We start from the raw sequence: 20,145 nt of genomic DNA on the forward strand, positions 1-20,145 counted from the left end.
CAGATAGAGAAAGGCCTCCAAAAAGGACACACAGAGTTGGAGATAGTTGAAGCGGTCATTAAAGCTATAAGCCCGAGATATCTATAGTCTCCGAGATATGCTGGAGTCCAGGAAAAACTTAACACTGAGCCAATTAAAGACCATCCTGAAGAGGCACTACCATGAAGAGGAAGCCCAAGGAGTCACCACAGAGTTTTCTCTTCCGGGTCATTGAGCTTCGAGAAAGGCTTAGTGTTGCAGGAACAGAGGACGGGTCAGAGGGGTCGTTCAAGCCAGAGCTGATCCAGAGGAAGTTCTTGAGGACAGTTAGTACGGGATTGTCAAGTGACAGTATCAAGTTCATGTTGAAGCCGTATCTGGATGACCCTGCTGTCACTGATGAGGTCCTGATAGAGAAAACTGGTGAAGCAACCAACTGGGAGAGGGAAAAACAGCAGAAATGTAAAGCCCACCAGGTTGCAGCCCGGGCTGCTCGAGTGACAGAGCTACAGGCTGAGGGAAAGAATGAGCCTGAGGGCGAGGGGCACTGGAAAGGAGAATTGCCCTCCCCCAGCAGGACACCCAATGGTGGAAAAACTCAGGGAAAGACGGTCGCAGAGGGGAAGGCCCAGGTGATGGTGCAAGAGCTGAAAGCGGAGCTGGCACAGATTCGGGAAATGCTGACAGCGGCAGTGAGAGCCAACGCATCACCGGGGGAAAAAGAGGGCAGTCACGAGGCTGTCCAGTATGCCGGGAGGCCGGTACAGAACAGGCGTGTGACCACTGTTTTCGAAGTGGGCAAGCAGGACACCTGTCCCGGGGATGCAGAAGATCCGGCCAGCCGCAGGGAAATGGGGTGGGGCCACTGTGAGAGGGCCAGCAGTGACCCAGAAACCCGCGCCCAAACTGCAACGATGACACCCAGGAAGCAGGAAACTCACAGAACAGCCAGGGGACCAGAGGCAACCTATAGCATGCACCACCATCAATCAGTTGGAGTTAGTGGGGGAGGATAGGAACCCCCCCAAGCAGATCAGCCTTGGTACTCCCGAGCACAAGAAGAAGCTACTGAAACTGATTGGCCAGAGATGTTTAGTGCATTGTCTCCTCGACGGTAAGCCCACTACTGCCCTCTGGGACACAGGGGCACAGGCCAGCCTCCTCAATGAGAAATGTATAAGACCGTTTCTGCCGAGGACACAAATACGATCAGTAGAAGAACTTCTGGGTCCCCTTACCCTAGTGGGCTATGCAGCAAACCAGTCTGAGATCCCATTCATTGGATGGATAGAGGTTGAGTTCCAGCTGGACAGCCCCACACAACGGAGCCGGAAGCTGAGAGTTCCAATGTTGGTTTCCAGTGACCCGAACGTGGCTGAAGACCCCATCATTGGGTATAACGTGATTGAGGAATTCCTCCAAGGAGGCGAGGGGGTGCCGATGCTGCCTGGGGCAGTTGAGATGGTGAGTGATGCTCTCTCCTTGGACCCTGAGGCTGCAGAAGCACTGGTGCAGCTGATGAAGGTGAGCAGTGGACACAACAAGGGATATCCAGTAAGGACAGGCAACACCAGGGCAGGTGACCAACATCAGATGCCACATACCTCTGGGCCAGTTAGATGGTAGACAAGAGATGTTGTTTGTACCTCAAGAGTTGCCGCTTGGGATAAAAGGTTTGACTGCAGGGGAGACATTGGTGAAAGTGAGCAGTGGGAGCTTTCCAACAACAACCATCCCCATGCTCAACACGACGCACTGTCACATCATACTCCGAAAACGGAGAACCTTGGGGAACCTCCACTTGGTGAAAGCAGCTGAATTGTACTGTAGCTGTGTGTTATTGTAGCTGTATTATATTGTAGCTGTGTGTTACTGTAGCTGTGTGTTACTGTAGCTGTATTGTACTGTAGCTGTGTGTTATTGTAGCTGTATTATATTGTAGCTGTATTGTACTGTAGGTGTATTGTACTGTAGCTGTGTGTTATTGTAGCTGTATTATATTGTAGCTGTGTGTTACTGTAGCTGTATTGTACTGTAGCTGTATTGTACTGTAGCTGTGTGTTATTGTAGCTGTATTATATTGTAGCTGTGTGTTACTGTAGCTGTGTGTTACTGTAGCTGTATTGTACTGTAGCTGTATTGTACTGTAGCTGTGTGTTACTGTAGCTGTATTGTACTGTAGCTGTATTGTACTGTAGCTGTGTGTTACTGTAGCTGTGTGTTACTGTAGCTGTATTGTCCTGTAGCTGTGTGTTACTGTAGCTGTATTGTACTGTAGCTGTGTGTTACTGTAGCTGTATTGTACTGTAGCTGTATTGTCCTGTAGCTGTGTGTTACTGTAGCTGTATTGTACTGTAGCTGTATTGTCCTGTAGCTGTGTGTTACTGTAGCTGTATTGTACTGTAGCTGTATTGTACTGTAGCTGTATTGTCCTGTAGCTGTGTGTTACTGTAGCTGTATTGTACTGTAGCTGTATTGTACTGTAGCTGTGTGTTACTGTAGCTGTGTCTGTGTTTCATTGACAGCTTTATGAGCTGGCTGCTCAGTCGTTAGTCATTATTTCTGTTTTTTATGATCACTCACAGATGTGATGTGTTACTCGCTGTGAATGTGGTTATATAGTTTGTATAACAATACTGCAACGGTTCTTTAAAAACCACTTGTGTTTCGCCTAATGTTTAATAAAATATCAGTCCTGCTTGTGGCATTGCCATTTATCCACGCGATTTCTTAGAAAACTAAGTTCCTAATTTAGTGTGGCCTGAATAAATTTCCACGCCCACATACCAGGGTCATGTGCCTCTACCGCCCCCCTCGCTTGTGTAACAGTATAAATCTGACAGTTTAGCTTCACCGTTTACTCGGCTCTGCACACCCGGACCACGCCTAGTTCCAGCTCCTGCTTTCAAAGCACAGGTTAGAAATCCGTTGGGTTTAACCAACCTAAACTTTGTAATGTTCATTTAAAACTCTATAATAATGAATTGTAATGTGTATAGTACTGCAGACGGGCAGTTCCCTTTGATTTGTAGCTGATTAAAATATGTGATTGTGGGTCTGTGGGTTCAGAAAGTGGACTTAGTTTCTTTGTTAAAAACAAACAAAACAAATTAAATGCATAACGAGTTTCAGTGAATTTAAGCTCCAGGTCTGGTTCGCTGTATTCTACTACTGCTCTCAATTATAACTGTTTTCTGTATCTTGTAGGCCTACTTGATTTTACTCCCGTATTCACGGTTTTTGTAATTGCGCTTATTTGCAATCGTTCTTATCCATTTACTATACTGACTACTTGCTCTTAATGGAATTTGTTATTATTTTTATTATTATGTGTTTATTTAGCAGACGCCTTTATCCAAGGCGACTTACAGAGACTAGGGTGTGTGAACTATGCATCAGCTGCAGAGTCACTTACAATTACGTCTCACCCGAAAGACGGAACACAAGGAGGTTAAGTGACTTGCTCAGGGTCACACAGTGAGTCAGTGGCTGAGGTGGGATTTGAACCAGGAACCTTCTGGTTATAAGCCTGGTTCTTTAACCACTGGACCACACAGCCTCCTCCTAATTTACTCTTATAAGCATATCTTTTTACTATATGTTTTACTGCTCTTAGTCGAAATCGCTCTCAAACGTAATTTACTGTATTTTTCTTATTTGAATTTGCTCATTTTTACTACTAACTGTATTGTATTTTAGAACTGCTCTTATCTGTAATGTGATATTTCATAATGTGATATTTTGTAAACGGTAAGTCGCCCTTAATGTCTCCTAATAATAATAATAATAATAATAATAATAATAATAATAACTAGAATGGAAGTTTCTGGAGAAACTTCGTCTGTGTTGTAAAACACGACAGGTCAAGGTCATTTTTTGGATATGGCATATTTGGTTTTCTAGACAGGTTCTATAGTAAACATGACTATCTGCAGTGTTTAAGGAGCATTATACTGTGTAATCTGCAATTGCAAGATTTGGCCACCAGAGGGCAGACAGAGAAAGTTGGAATGTGGCATTTTTCTGGGCACTGCGCCCACATTTCAAATCCGATCACTACAAAAATTAATACCAACTAAATTCAAACATATTAGAAGAGCTGAGCAAAAAAATCGAGTTGATCGGTTGAAAACTGTAGGAGTAGGAGCTGTCCAGTTTTTAGCTGTCATTCTTGAAACAGCTAAATGTCCATATCTGGCTCTGGGAAGGTCATAGGTCAACGAAACTTGTGTTGACTTTTAGAGAACCAATAGGTTTCTATACATGTTCAATAGTAACTATGACCCAATCTTGCCCCTATAAGGAGTTATAAGCTGTTTAATTTTTGGGGGTTCATGACGTGTTACCCCCAAATCCACCAGTCCGATCGTCACCAAAAGTAATAGCAACTCAAGTAAGATAGAGTGCAATACTTGTGCAAAGTTTTGAGTTGATCAGTTCAAAGCTCTAGGAGGAGATACATGCGGAAGTTTTGTCAGAAACTAGAATAATAATAACTAGAATGGAAGTTTCTGGAGAAACTTCATCTGCATTGTAAAACACGACAGGTCAAGGTCATTTTTGGATATGGCATACTTGGTTTTCTATACAGTTTCTATAGTAGATATGACTATCTGCAGTGTTTAAGGAGCAATATACTGTCAAATCTGCAGTTACAAGATTTGGTCACCAGAGGGCAGACAGAGAAAGTTGGAATCTGGCATTTTTCTGGGCACTGCGCCCACATTTCAAATCCGATCAAAATTAATAGCAACTAAATTCAAACATATTGGAAGAGCTGAGCGAAAAAATCGAGTTGATTGGTTGAAAACTGTAGGAGGAGAAGCTGTCCAATATTTAGCGGTCATTTCTGAAATGTCAAAATGTCCATATCTGGCTCTGGGAAGGTCACAGGTCAACGGAACCAGCGTTGACTTTTAGAGAAGCAATAGGTTTCTATGACCCTATTTTGCTCCTAAAAGTAGTTATTAGCTGTTTAATTTTGGGGGATCATGACCTGTTACCCCCAAATCCAAATCCAACAGTCCGATCGCCACCAAAAGTAATAGCATCTCAAGGGAGATAGATAGAGTGCAGTACTTGTGTGAAGTGTTGAGTTGATCAGTTCGAAGCTCTAGGAGGAGATGCGTGCAGACAGAGAAGGTTGGAATGTGGCATTTTTCTGGGCACTGCGCCCACATTTTAAATCGGATCACTACAAAAATGAACAGCAACTAAATTCAAACGTCACCAAAAGTAATAGCAACTCAAATGGGATTGAGTGCAGTAGTTGCGCAAAGTTTTGAGTTGATCAGTTCGAAGCTCTAGGAGGAGATGCGTGCGGAATTTTGTTGGAAACTGGAATAATAATAATAATAATAATAATAATAAAGAAACAGAGAGAAAACAATGTCTGCATTTTACAACGCAGACAATAATAGTAATAATAATACACAGTGAATAGGCTACATTATGTAATCAATTCCATTATAAAGCACATATATATATATACCGTAAAACTTCAAATAATCGCCGGTCGCTAATAAGCGCAGAGGCTTCTGGGAAATGAGGTAACTAGACGCCGGGTCTCTCTTAAATGCTGGGTTATGAATAATAAGATAAGAAACTGAATTAACTTATTTTAAGGTACATGTAATGAATAGTTTTGTGACGTTATTCATTTTAAACCCAGTTGTGAAGCTTTTTCGAGCGCGCTGAAAGTAAGTAAAATACAAACTTGTTTTCTGATATTAACAGGGAGAGCCTTTTAGTGTATTTGTACGCAGTTTCTTACTGCGGTAAAGTGAGCACGCTGTTCTAATTTTGGGTTGAAATACTTTTCACGTATTTGGATTGCGGCATGAGGACACACAAGATAAATTACGATAACATTTTACAATAAGATTATGAACAAGTATTATAAGTTTTCTGCACTGATTGCTGATGTTTATTTATTAGTGTTTTCTGCAGTGATGTCTAATGTTTTGTTTCTAGGGAATATTTGTTAGTATTGTGTAGGCTGCTGTTTCACGCACTTGGTACATCGGCTTGTTGCTTTTTCTCAGGTATATCACACACTTGGTGTCATAAAATTAAAGACTGTTTCGTGGGGAGACATTGGGTGGGGTAGTTCTTTTAAAAGTGTATTAAGATATGTCGTTTTGTATACTATACGTATAGTAAAAATACGATTATTTATCATACTACTTGAGTTGTCAACACATTTTTAAACAAACTTGAGATAAAAGACTTCTAAAATGTTCCATGTGCCTATGTGTCAAATAATGCGATCTGGTAGTTTTAAAGTTCTTTCATTCCACAACTGTACAGTAAAACATCCCCAAATGAATCAAACTTCTAGTCAAAATATAATTCTTTATCATACAACTTGAATATCCAACGCACCTTTTAATAAACTTGAGAAGTGTTTCAAAACACTCCATATTGCATTTATCCATTGTGACGATGCGATGTGATGCTTCTAACGTTAATTAATTCCAAAACTACACAGTAAAACATCCCCAAATGAACCAAACCTATAGTAACATTACCATTCTTTATCATACAACTTGAATAGCCAACGCACCTTTTTTATTTATTTATTTTATATAAATTCCAGTAGTTTGGAACAAACACTGAAAACAAAAAGTTTGAAGGGAAATGCGGTATGTAAATGCAGTATGTAACTAGAATGGTCTGCGTTGTATAGTGTCTTTGTATACGTTGGTCAAATGTGTAACTTTTCTATGTAAACAGTGTGGTAGATGTAGTTGTGACGGTGCAAAGCCTTCTTAAATAGTGCAGAATCTATCTCGAGTCTGCACTATGTAGAAGTTTTAAGCTGTAAACAAGAGTCTGACCTTTCAGGAGAAACATTTTTGGAAAGGTTTTAGTTGGTTTCATATACAGGTTCTATAGTAAATATGACTCAATGTGCAGTCAGTAAGTAGATATAAACATTCTCTGAGTTCACAGGTCAAGCACAAGCTGCTTTTTGGATACAGCTTTATTGGTTTTCTATATGTGGTCAATATTGATTATGACCCAGTAAGCACTTTGCAAGGAGTTATAAGCAGTAAAAAAAAAACAAAAAAAAAAAACAACAAATTGCCAAGATTCAGTATTCAGCATGGTAAAGGTCAAAGGTCAAAGTCCAGGACTTATTTTTATAGAGCACACTGAGGTTCCTATAAGTGTTCAATACTAACTATGGATCCATCTGCACTCTGGAAGGAGTTATAAGCCGTCAAAGTTTTACTTTGAGGGGTCTTCTGACAATTTAGTAAGATCCATATGTTCAATTGGCAATAAAAACAATAGCATAAATCAGTAGCGCCATTCATAGTGGACCACCATCACAAAGTGCTTTACAGAGGCAGGCTGTGAACTGTGCATTATATGCAGAGTCACTTACAATAGGACATTGATTTAACATCTCATCCACAGGATGGAGCACAAGGAGATTAAGTGACTTGCTCAGGGTCATTGAACCGATGACCTTCTGGACTTTAACCACTGGACCACACTCTATGTTACCCTGGCAACAGACCCCTAAACATTAACATAAACAACATATTGGATTTGTAATGGCTATAGCTCGGGAACCGTGTCACGTAGCACTGTTCTGTTTGTGCATGCTGGTAGCTGTCAACTGACTGTATAATGAATAAGTTAAATATGGATTTAGGGGTCACAAGCTGTGGCCCCCAAAAATTGTAATGACTATAATCTGTCGTTCATGGTCAAACTGGACAATTCACGGTTTTGACAGTATATAGCTCCTTACACACTGCATATAGAGTGATGTTTACTATAGAACCTCTATAGGAAACCACGTATGCCACATCCAGAAATGACCTTGATCATGACATTTGACCTGTCACGTTTTACAATGCAGATGAAGTTTCTCCAGTAACTTCAATTCTAGTTATTATTATTCTCATTTAGGACCTTTTTTTGACAACGTATCTCCTGCTACAGCTTTGCACTGATCAACTCGACGCTTTGCACAATTATTGCCCTGTACCTGTAGATTTATGCTATTGTTTTTATTGCCAATTGAACCTATGGATCTTATTAAATTGCCAGAAGATCCCTCAAAGTAAAACTTTGACGGCTTATAACTCCTTCCAGAGTGCAGATAGATCCATAGTTAGTATTGAACACTTATAGGAACCTCAGTGTAATCTATAGAAATAAGTCCTGGACTTTGACCTTTCCAGAGCTGGATACTGATTCTTGACAATTTGCCAAATTTTTTTTTTAAACACTTTTCTCTCAAGTTTATTAAAAGGTCTGTTGGATATGCAAGGAATTGTATTTTGACTATAGGCTTGGTTCATTTGGGGATGTTTTACTGTGCAGGTTTGGAATTAATTAACTTTAAAAGCACCAAAGCGCATCAGTTGTCACAATGAGAAAATGCAATATGGAGTGTTTTGAAACACCTTTATCTCAAGTTTTTTAAAAGGTGTGTTGGGTATTTCTTTTGAAGCCCCGTTCTATTGCCGTGATCTGCGCTTCTCTCTTAATTGTGCCACAAGTCTCCGCACACAGGCACCGGTCTCCCGAATCAACCCCCGAAGCTGCTTTTTAATTCCTTACTTTTACAATGCTATGCAATGTGTCATCATTAAAAAACCTCAACAGTGATGCCTGGGTCTTTGAAGTTGGAGCTGATCTTTTCATTGTAAGTGCCAGTTCTAATCACCAATGTCAGTGGTAAAGTTTAATGGCTGTGATTAATATACAAAGTGAAGGGGGTTTACTGTTAGTGTTTTGCATTTTAACTTGCCGGTAGCCTATTGCTGCTTGACACTAAATTTGTTGTTTATTACACTGACACATCAGTAGGTTAAACTGAATACGTCAAACGTGCATGTTATTTTTTTAATTTGTATTATTTCAATACACAGTATCTTATTGTGCGGCACTTTATTACATTTTTTGCAATATTTTAATGATGAAGAACAGTCTCTTCAGAACACTTTGTTCCTCAACCATAATACATAAGAAAATAAGGAAAAGGGAGCCACATAGCTATAGTTTATTTAAACTACTGGACACATTCGCTGCCTACCTGAAAAAATGAAGAACTGCTATTCAGACCCATAAAACAATTCCTGTAGAGTTTTGCAGATCTCCAGGTATTGACAAAGTCTAAGATAAGATCAGAATCGAATAGAGACAAATGACACAAAGCGAAACTACATCAAGTAAAAACAAACAAGTGAACTTTGGACTCATGCAACGCACTCATAAGAGGTATTGATGTAATAACACTGATAAGAGGTATTAGTGTCATAACACACTGATAAGAGGTATTTGTGTAATAAAACACAGGGTATTTATACTGAGTACCATTGCAAAATCTCCACTACAACAGAAAAGATCAAGAAAGAGTCGAGGGACTGCAGCTCTTTGAAAGGTAAAGTTTAATGAAAAGATTATTTCCGAATACGATTGTAGCGGGTAGGTCCTGTTAGTACTAAGTATCACCTGACCGGTTATTTTTAATTGTGTGTATTTTGGAGTGCATGACCACGAGCATAATGCATGAGAGCTCTGGACTGGCAGGTTGTCGAGACAAGCAGCAGGGCAGCAGTATGGAGTAATGGTTAGGGTTCTGGGCTCCTGACCAGAGGCTCATGAGTTCACATACCAGGTGGGGACACTGCTGCTGTACCTTGCAGCAAGGTACTAATAAGTGTGGGAAATTTATCCCGCAGTGTAGTGTAGGAACTATAAGAGAAATAAACACCACAATACCTGGACTGTTATCATGTCTAAGTTTTATTAAGAATATATTGAAAGCACAATGTGCACAAATATGACATGACAATACAAGCTACATGAAAGCAATACAATAAGGCCCATAATTGTATTGGGTACTATCTTGTCCATGCTTCGCAGTGTCTCAGTGGTAACCAAAAATACCAGAAAGGAATACACATTATTACATTATAGATTTGGAGGGGTATGTTTTCTTGGCCATTTCAAAACCAATCGGGACGGCATTTGGCACACTTGGTGTCTGTCATTTACTTCTATTCTATTCCTTCATCTAAATATCTAACAGAAATGTCCAATTATCATCAGTCTCCACCTTTTGGCAGAACTCCCATTGGTGTGGCATTCAGACATATATTAATATTGGTGTGGACATAATACATATTCATCACTTCTTTAGCCAATGGCTACCTTCCGTCACCTTAAGTCTGATAGTCTCTCACATGACTTAAGAAGAATAAAATGGCTCTGTGTTATCGTATGTTGGCATTCTACCAACCCCAACACTCCCCAAGGTTGATTCTTCTTAACCTTGGAACAGACAGATATTAGACAGTTGTTGGTTTTGGGGGAGTCACTTTAAAGTGCATTTTTTTGTGGTACATTCTCAGTTATTAACACTGCATGGTTAATTACACTTATTATTATTGCTATTAGTATTATTGGAGTTATCAATGGGGTGTTGTGGAATATCGCTATTGTTTCTATTTTAGTGCACAGAGGTAGTATTGTCCTGATTCAGCTTCAGCAGTGTATGGTTTTAATTGTGGTTTGAGGATTAGTTCACCCTTTACTGATCAGACTAATGAACTGAGAATAATTCCAATTGTTAAGTATTTATAACAATATAATATTTTATTGATTTTATAGTTTTGTTAATAAAGAGGCTTGTATGAGCACGTTTCAACTTAAACCTTTTCTTTGCCTTCATTTAATTGAAGAGGACTTTCTGTGGAGAAGCTTGTAGCCTTGAGTGGACTTTATATTCACTTTAAATTAGAGGCCCCTCCCTCAAACAGCTCACAGAACGGTTTATTTTGCGAGGCAGGAATAAGGATTTAATGGGTCTGCAGTGAGCTATTTCTTTTAAAACACAGTCAATAAACCTGCAGGGGGCTTGTCTGTAGCCAGCATTAGAGTGTCATTGCAGTGCTAGCCTCATATTATTCACTAACTATTGATAATGACAGGAGTTCCTAAAAATGTAAAAAAAAAGAAACAAACAAAAACAGATTATTTTCTGTGAAATGTGAAGAAAACTTTGTATTTGAGCATTAAACCCATTTAAAGATTGCAATCAGTTTTCTATCAGGTGAATCTAAACATATCATTGTATTCTTTTTCTACCATCCCATTGTCTCTTTATAATGTCTGCAACCATTCTGAGTCATTCTGTTTCCTGAACAAATGCAAAAGTTTCTTGTGTGTGTAAGTTCCCTGTGTTAAGACTGTTTCTTTATAGAAGAGTTGGCACGTATTGAATGATCTGCTGCTTTGAAATCTAGCTTCCTTTTCACTGGCAAGACACAGCTGTGCACTAAAGGGCCCGATTTTGTCAATCGCGTTTCCTCTCGTCTTTAATAAACCCCTATCCTTTTATATTTTTGAAAAGGAGAAAAAATAATGTAAATATTATGCAATATGACAGAAAAAAACACCTTCTGAATGATTGAGATATTGGATTATATGAATCGGTTGTTAGGTTTAGTTTTGTAAATGTAATTGTTTTACCACTTTTAAAAAATGGGAGTTAATTAGACTGGAGGAAATGCTTTGAAAATATGACCCTTTGTCTGCATTACATATCAGCCTTTTTAAACAGTTGCAGTGCCTGAACCTATTGTCAAAGCACTTTGAGAGAAGTATATATAAAACATTGCATTTATCTAATCTGTGAGATCCCTTTCCTTGTTCATTCAATTGCATTTTTGTCTTGAATTCCATTAACGAGTAACTGTTTTTTTTTTTTTTTTGCTGTTATAGAAAAGAGAAAGAGATCAGAAAACAACAGAAACACAGCAAACTGAAAAATGGCACGTGCACCGAGGTAATAATATTTTAATAATATCGCACCAGATATTCACCCAGATCAGTCAGGCATGGCCAAGTGAAGGTTACAGATTCAGCATCACAGTGAGGGGAGCTTGTATGAGTTTGCAAACCTGCCACCACACCTGCTATTGCAAATGTCTCATGAACCATTTCAGCTGCAGCTTCACTTTGGGCTGAACCAGATCAACCCCAAACCCCATTCACACTAGCGATAATGAGAATTTGTGATAATATCGTCTATTTCTTTATCGCTATTTATTCTTCACGGAACCAAATCAATTTTTTTTTCATCCAGCGAAAGGGGCAGAGAGAAGTTTCACTAAAGTAGGTGGGATAGTGGAAAGCTAAATGAAAACAGCTGTTGACCAATCCCCGACCAAATATTCTTGACCTTTTTGAAGGAGTGGAAAGAAGCGATAACGGAAAAGACAGATGAACAGGGACTGAAAATAAAATAAATATCTGTGTTGTACTGTTGTTGATTAGCGAGCAGCCCCATTGTGTAAAAGGAAGCCGGTTAGTTACTTGTGTGGTACCAGCTGTGGGAATCAACATCCCTTTATAAAACCATGTTCCTCTTTCATAATCGTGGAGACTACTCATAGGAGGCTGTGTGCTCCAGTGGTTAAAGAAACGAGCTCGTAACCAGCAGGTACCCAGTTCAAATCCCAGCTCAACCACTGACTCGCTGTGTGTGACCCTGAGCAAGTCACTTAACCTCCTGTGCTCCGTCTTTCAGGGGAGAGTTGTAAGTGACTCTGCAGCTGATGCATAGCTCACACACCCTAGTCTTGTATCTTCTGAAGCCCTTTGTGATGGTGGTCCGCTATGAAAGGCACTTATTGCTAGATATAACTCTTTGTTTAATTCTCTAATCTCTTATTGCTAGATATAACTCTTTGTTTAATTCTCTAATCTCTTATTGCTAGATATAACTCTTTGTTTAATTCTCTCATCTCTTATTGCTAGATATAACTCTTTGTTTAATTCTCTAATCTCTTATTGCTAGATATGACTCTTTGTTTAATTCTCTAATCTCTTATTGCTAGATATGACTCTTTGTTTAATTCTCTAATCTCTTATTGCTAGATATAACTCTTTGTTTAATTCTCTAATCTCTTATTGCTAGATATAACTCTTTGTTTAATTCTCTGATCTCTTATTGCTAGATATAACTCTTTGTTTAATTCTCTGTTTCAGCCTGTTCCAGGACGATGACAGGTAAAGACGATTTTCTTTTTAATACGATTGCTAAACCAAGAAGCAGAATGAGCCTTCCTCAATTTCTAGATTACCAGCAAGCAGAAGCAACTTTATGAATCATTTTAATAAGAAAATCATTAACATGAGAAATCAGAGACTGGACAGAGCAGTAAAAATAGACTAATCATCTCACGAAACTGAAACTGACAACAATATTCCTTCAAATCTGGGTACATAAGAACAAACTTTTTGCTTCCTTTGAACTTGTTAATTGATCATAATTATTTAATCAATCAATCTTTATTTAACATAGCGCCCTTAACAATAGAATTGCTGCAGAGCGCTTCACAACAATCAATCATAAATAATAAAAACAGATCACAAGGTGAGAAGAAATGAAACAGTAAAATAGTCAATAAAATAGTGAAATAATAAAAAGACACAGAACAATAAAAGTATCTGTTTAAAATATAAAAGACAGATTGTAAAAGTGCATCTTTGGCCTGCCTTTGGACACTTCCAAAGACCTTGGCAAAAAGGTGACTGAAAGGTGTACCCAATATTTCACAATATCTCAGAACAAAAAAGAAAGACTGTAACTTGCAACATTTGATCATATTTTCTTTCCTTTCATGGCAGTATGTGACAGGGAGCCGGTTAGTTAAATACTCATGTGGTATGTGAGGGGGAATTGTTAGTAGCTGTGGGAATCAACATACCTGTTTTAAACCTGGGGTGTAAGGAGTTCCTCTCTCATAATCGTGGAGACTACTCTGAGGTAGACCTGGACACACCATGTGCTTGTGGTCAAATTCACAAAAACTAGATAAAACTCTTTGTTTAATTCTCTAATCTCTTATTGCTAGATAAAACTCTTTGTTTAATTCTCTAATCTCTTATTGCTAGATGTAACTCTTTGTTTAATTCTCTAATCTCTTATTGCTAGATATAACTCTTTGTTTAATTCTCTGATCTCTTATTGCTAGATAAAACTCTTTGTTTAATTCTCTAATCTCTTATTGCTAGATAAAACTCTTTGTTTAATTCTCTAATCTCTTATTGCTAGATGTAACTCTTTGTTTAATTCTCTAATCTCTTATTGCTAGATGTAACTCTTTGTTTAATTCTCTAATCTCTTATTGCTAGATATAACTCTTTGTTTAATTCTCTGATCTCTTATTGCTAGATAAAACTCTTTGTTTAATTCTCTGATCTCTTATTGCTAGATATAACTCTTTGTTTAATTCTCTGATCTCTTATTGCTAGATATAACTCTTTGTTTAATTCTCTGATCTCTTATTGCTAGATGTAACTCTTTGTTTAATTCTCTAATCTCTTATTGCTAGATATAACTCTTTGTTTAATTCTCTAATCTCTTATTGCTAGATGTAACTCTTTGTTTAATTCTCTAATCTCTTATTGCTAGACAGAACTCTTTGTTTAATTCTCTGATCTCTTATTGCTAGATATAACTCTTTGTTTAATTCTCTGATCTCTTATTGCTAGATATAACTCTTTGTTTAATTCTCTGATCTCTTATTGCTAGATATAACTCTTTGTTTAATTCTCTGATCTCTTATTGCTAGATATAACTCTTTGTTTAATTCTCTGATCTCTTATTGCTAGATGTAACTCTTTGTTTAATTCTCTGATCTCTTATTGCTAGATATAACTCTTTGTTTAATTCTCTGATCTCTTATTGCTAGATGTAACTCTTTGTTTAATTCTCTAATCTCTTATTGCTAGATGTAACTCTTTGTTTAATTCTCTAATCTCTTATTGCTAGACAGAACTCTTTGTTTAATTCTCTGATCTCTTATTGCTAGATGTAACTCTTTGTTTAATTCTCTGATCTCTTATTGCTAGATATAACTCTTTGTTTAATTCTCTGATCTCTTATTGCTAGATATAACTCTTTGTTTAATTCTCTGATCTCTTATTGCTAGATGTAACTCTTTGTTTAATTCTCTGATCTCTTATTGCTAGATATAACTCTTTGTTTAATTCTCTGATCTCTTATTGCTAGATATAACTCTTTGTTTAATTCTCTAATCTCTTATTGCTAGATATAACTCTTTGTTTAATTCTCTAATCTCTTATTGCTAGATATAACTCTTTGTTTAATTCTCTGATCTCTTATTGCTAGATATAACTCTTTGTTTAATTCTCTAATCTCTTATTGCTAGATGTAACTCTTTGTTTAATTCTCTGATCTCTTATTGCTAGATATAACTCTTTGTTTAATTCTCTGATCTCTTATTGCTAGATGTAACTCTTTGTTTAATTCTCTGATCTCTTATTGCTAGATGTAACTCTTTGTTTAATTCTCTGATCTCTTATTGCTAGATATAACTCTTTGTTTAATTCTCTGTTTCAGCCAGCCCGAGTACGACTTCAGGTAAAGACGATGCTCGATTTGTTCTTTTTAATACGATTACTAAACTAAGAAGCAGAATGAGCCTTCCTCAATTTCTAGATTACCAGCAAGCAGAAGCAACTTTATGAATCATTTTAATAAGAAAATCATTAACATGAGAAATCAGAGACTGGACAGAGCAGTAAAAATAGACTAATCATCTCACGAAACTGAAACTGACAACAATATTCCTTCAAATCTGGGTACATCAGACCAAACTTTTTGCTTCCTTTGAACTTCTTAACTGTCAAGATCTATCTGATCTAGTTACTAAGACAAAGCCTACTGACTGTGCCTTAGATCATATTCCTACTAAACTGTTTAAAGAAATGTTCTCTAGCATTTATCATAATTATTTAATCCAGAGGTTCCCAAACTGTGGTACGCGTACCCCCAGGGGTACGCGAGACGTGTTTAGGGGGTACGCGTGACAAATTGTGTAATGGCGAACATTTTTGTTTTGTTTTGTTTTGTTTTGTTTTGTTTTGTTTTGTTTTTTCGCATTTTCATAAGACTTGTCATACTCACACAAAACTTTAAAACGCATTGGAAATTCATTTTAATTTCTGCCGTGAAAACAAACCAAACAGAGCCATGCAAGACAATCTCGCAGCAGTGGGACACTTGGGATCAACGCTGCGGTGTGCTCGTTTATTGCAAACCTCCAAGAGGTTACAATGAGAACAAGGATACACAGGGACAGTGACGTACAGAACTCTCACCACCAATAACTGCACAACGCGAATTAAATGTATTATATTTATGACGTATGTTTTTAGTTTTTTATTAATTACATTTTTTTGGTGCTTATTATGAGCTATTTTCGATTTTTATGTAAATCATTTTTTCAGAGCTTTCGATTTTTATGTACTGTATGAAATTATTGTTTTCTGTTACTGTACTTTACAAAATGCTTGTTTTTTTCTGTCACAAAGTAGTAACTGTACAGTACCACACTTTGTACCTTCTTTCCTTTGTTGTCTTCCACAACGAAATCCCTGTGGTCACGGACACATTCTTCTGGGTTTTTTGTGTTTAGGCATTTTTTTTACATTTCGCCACAATTTGCAATTCTGTTTTAAATCCTACGTATCTTAACTGTAATATAGCTTTAAATCCCGCGAACAAGCCTCCAGTCGAGAAAGTATTCAGAACTAATCAATACAAGTTAGGGAAAGGTAGTTTGTTTTTGTTTTTTATGTATTAGGTTTTTGAGTTATGTGAATTGAGTATATTTCCAGTGTTTTTCTGGTGTTCATTATACACAGATTTTTTTGTTTTTTTGTATCAGGGGTGTTTTATCGGTTAAACCCTAAAATCAGAAGCCGTAATTATATTATTATAGTCATTTATATTGTAAGTATATTATTGTGTATGTGTATAAATCTGTGTATTATGAAAGCATATATTAAAAACAACATGAAAATATAAATCTGTATGCTAGGGGTACGCAGACAGGTGATAGGTCTGGAAGGGGGTACGCGGCAATCAAAAGTTTGGGAACCTCTGATTTAATCATTCAATCAATCTTTATTTAATATAGCACTGTGACAAAGACGGCTGTAGTGGGTGACGTCAGACCAGAAACAGGAAAGACAGAGACGTGATTGGTGAAGCTGAACGCTTGGCTGCTCTCAGCATTTAATAAACAAAAACAACACACCAAAACAGGACATGGCACTGGTTGCCAAAATAAATAGACAAACAAAACAGACTAACAGACAAACAAGTGGATGAACGTAAAACACATAAATACCGTGCTGGCCCTCCAGCACGACTTTGCAATTGCTTTCTCTTTTAACCTCTTCTCCACACCCGTTCTCCACTCACCGAACACACAACCCCGAGTGAGTGAAAACGTGCTGCTTTTATGCAGCTGTACCGAGACTCGACTGCTAATCAATCGTTCAATTGGAGTCTCGGTACAACTGCACGTGGATTAATTAAAGTGCAATTCCCCGTGCTCACACATTACTACATTTTACTTGCACGTGAAGTGCTGTGCAATCCTCATGCCTAAATACAAATATACATTTTAAATCACACGTGTTACACAGACCCATTTATATCCCGTGTACCAATGACTATACACCAACATTAACATACTACATACAACATATAACACAAAAATACACACAGGGGCGGGGCACTTTGCCACAAGCACCCTTTACAATAAAATTGCTGCAGAGCGCTTCACAACAATCAATCATAAATAATAAAAACAGATCACAAGGTGAGAAGAAATGAAATAGTAAAATAGTCAATAAAATAGTGAAATAATAAAAAGACACAGAACAATAAAAGTAGCTGAAAAAATAACAAAATTAATTAAGAAATAAACAGTACAAACAAACAATACTTCAAACTCAATACAACTATTTATAGATTGCCTTTTGGACAATATAAGTTTTCCAAACCCTAAGTTCCCAGAGCACAAAACTTCTCTCCAGACTCCTCAACAGCAGGAATCTGCTTCCACTCTCCTCCTCTGCTGAATCAATTCAGTTCTATTTATACCTTTACTTAGACCCTCTCCTGATCTAGTCTAAGACACAAAATATAAAAGATATACAAAAATTACTTTGGTCCTTATTTTACATGCCACATTCAACCTTTTGAATTAATACATACTTCCTTGTCTAATTACAGCAAAATAATATTGTTATATACTGTAAAACAGAATTAGCTTGGAACTAACATTCCCCCATTTACTTCTGTGGAATGTGCTCCCGTCTATACCCCTGTGAACGCTCGCGCACACTCCAAAATGGCGTTGCTCGTTATCACAACACACCTTCTACACAATTATAACAGTAAGTTACCAAAACTATCCAGCATTTATAAATCTTTACTAGAAGCAAATTATTATTATGAGTTTGAAATAGAAATAAATGTGCTTGTAGCAATCTGTGTTATAGCCACAAATATGTGCACCTATTCTTGGCTATACACACAGTCAACTACTGCGACCATTTCAAAACCCACTCACTTTTCTTCTTTCTTTCTTTAGTAACAAGTTGCAACAACTGACCCAGCACAGGTAAGTGTAACATTTCATAATTTATTTTTTTTAACTCATACTGTTCACACATAGTTATACATACATTACTGTTCCATTATACAGACAGTGGTTAACAACCAGACAGTGTTTCAAGAATGTCTTTCAGAAGTGTTAAGGTATCCATGATGGAGCTGAAGTTTTGCTGATATTCACTTCATCACAATAAGAAATCAGGAAAGAGCAGTAAAAATAGATTAATCATGTCACGAAACTGACAACAATATTCCTTCAAATCTGGGTACATCAGACCAAACCTTTTGCTTCCTTTGAACTTGTTAACTCTCAAGAGCTATCTGATCTAGTTACTAAGACAAAGCCTACTGACTGTGCCTTAGATCATATTCCTACTAAACTGTTTAAAGAAATATTCTCTAGTATTGATCATAATTATTTAATCAATCAATCTTTATTTAATATAGCGCCCTTAACAATAGAATTGCTGCAGAGCGCTTCACAACAATCAATCATAAATAATAAAAACAGATCACAAGGTGAGAAGAAATGAAACAGTAAAATAGTCAATAAAATAGTGAAATAATAAAAAGACACAGAACAATAAAAGTATCTGTTTAAAATATAAAAGACAGATTGTAAAAGTGCATCTTTGGCCTGCCTTTGGACACTTCCAAAGACCTTGGCAAAAAGGTGACTGAAAGGTGTACCCAATATTTCACAATATCTCAGAACAAAAAAGAAAGACTGTAACTTGCAACATTTGATCATATTTTCTTTCCTTTCATGGCAGTATGTGACAGGGAGCCGGTTAGTTAAATACTCATGTGGTATGTGAGGGGGAATTGTTAGTAGCTGTGGGAATCAACATACCTGTTTTAAACCTGGGGTGTAAGGAGTTCCTCTATCACAATCGTGGAGACTACTCTGAGGTAGACCTGGACACACCATGTGCTTGTGGTCAAATTCACAAAAACGAGATAAAACTCTGTTTAATTCTCTAATCTCTTATTGCTAGATATAACTCTTTGTTTAATTCTCTAATCTCTTATTGCTAGATGTAACTCTTTGTTTAATTCTCTAATCTCTTATTGCTAGATATAACTCTTTGTTTAATTCTCTGATCTCTTATTGCTAGATAGAACTCTTTGTTTAATTCTCTAATCTCTTATTGCTAGATATAACTCTTTGTTTAATTCTCTCATCTCTTATTGCTAGATGTAACTCTTTGTTTAATTCTCTGATCTCTTATTGCTAGATGTAACTCTTTGTTTAATTCTCTGATCTCTTATTGCTAGATATAACTCTTTGTTTAATTCTCTGTGTCAGCCAGCCCGAGTACGACTTCAGGTAAAGACGATGCTCGATTTTTTCTTTTTCATACGATTACTAAACTAAGAAGCAGAATGAGCCTTCCTCAATTTCTAGATTACCAGCAAGCAGAAGCAACTTTATGAATCATTTAATAAGAAAATCATTAACATTAGAAATCAGAGACTGGACTGAAGGTTACTGATTATTATTATTATTATTATTATTATTATTATTATTATTATTATTATTATTATTATTTCTTAGCAGACGCCCTTATCCAGGGCGACTTACAGTCGTAAACAAAAATACATTTCAAGAATCACAGTACAAGTATTAATACAATTAAGAGGAAGATAAATACAATGACTTTGGTTCAAGCAAGTCCAAGTGTGACAAAATA

General features: G+C 37.1%; 1 long non-coding RNA gene across 1 annotated transcript; it reads left to right on the forward strand.

Moving 5' to 3' along the window:
* Window positions 1–9,310: 9,310 nt before the first annotated feature.
* Window positions 9,311–19,923, forward strand: LOC131720941 (uncharacterized). The gene is made up of 6 exons (XR_009319776.1): window positions 9,311–9,385; window positions 11,731–11,794; window positions 13,000–13,020; window positions 15,380–15,400; window positions 18,429–18,458; window positions 19,761–19,923. It is a non-coding gene; the product is annotated as an uncharacterized LOC131720941 (long non-coding RNA).
* Window positions 19,924–20,145: the final 222 nt, after the last annotated feature.

Source organism: Acipenser ruthenus, chromosome 45, assembly GCF_902713425.1.
Source record: "Acipenser ruthenus chromosome 45, fAciRut3.2 maternal haplotype, whole genome shotgun sequence".
NCBI lineage: Eukaryota > Metazoa > Chordata > Actinopteri > Acipenseriformes > Acipenseridae > Acipenser > Acipenser ruthenus.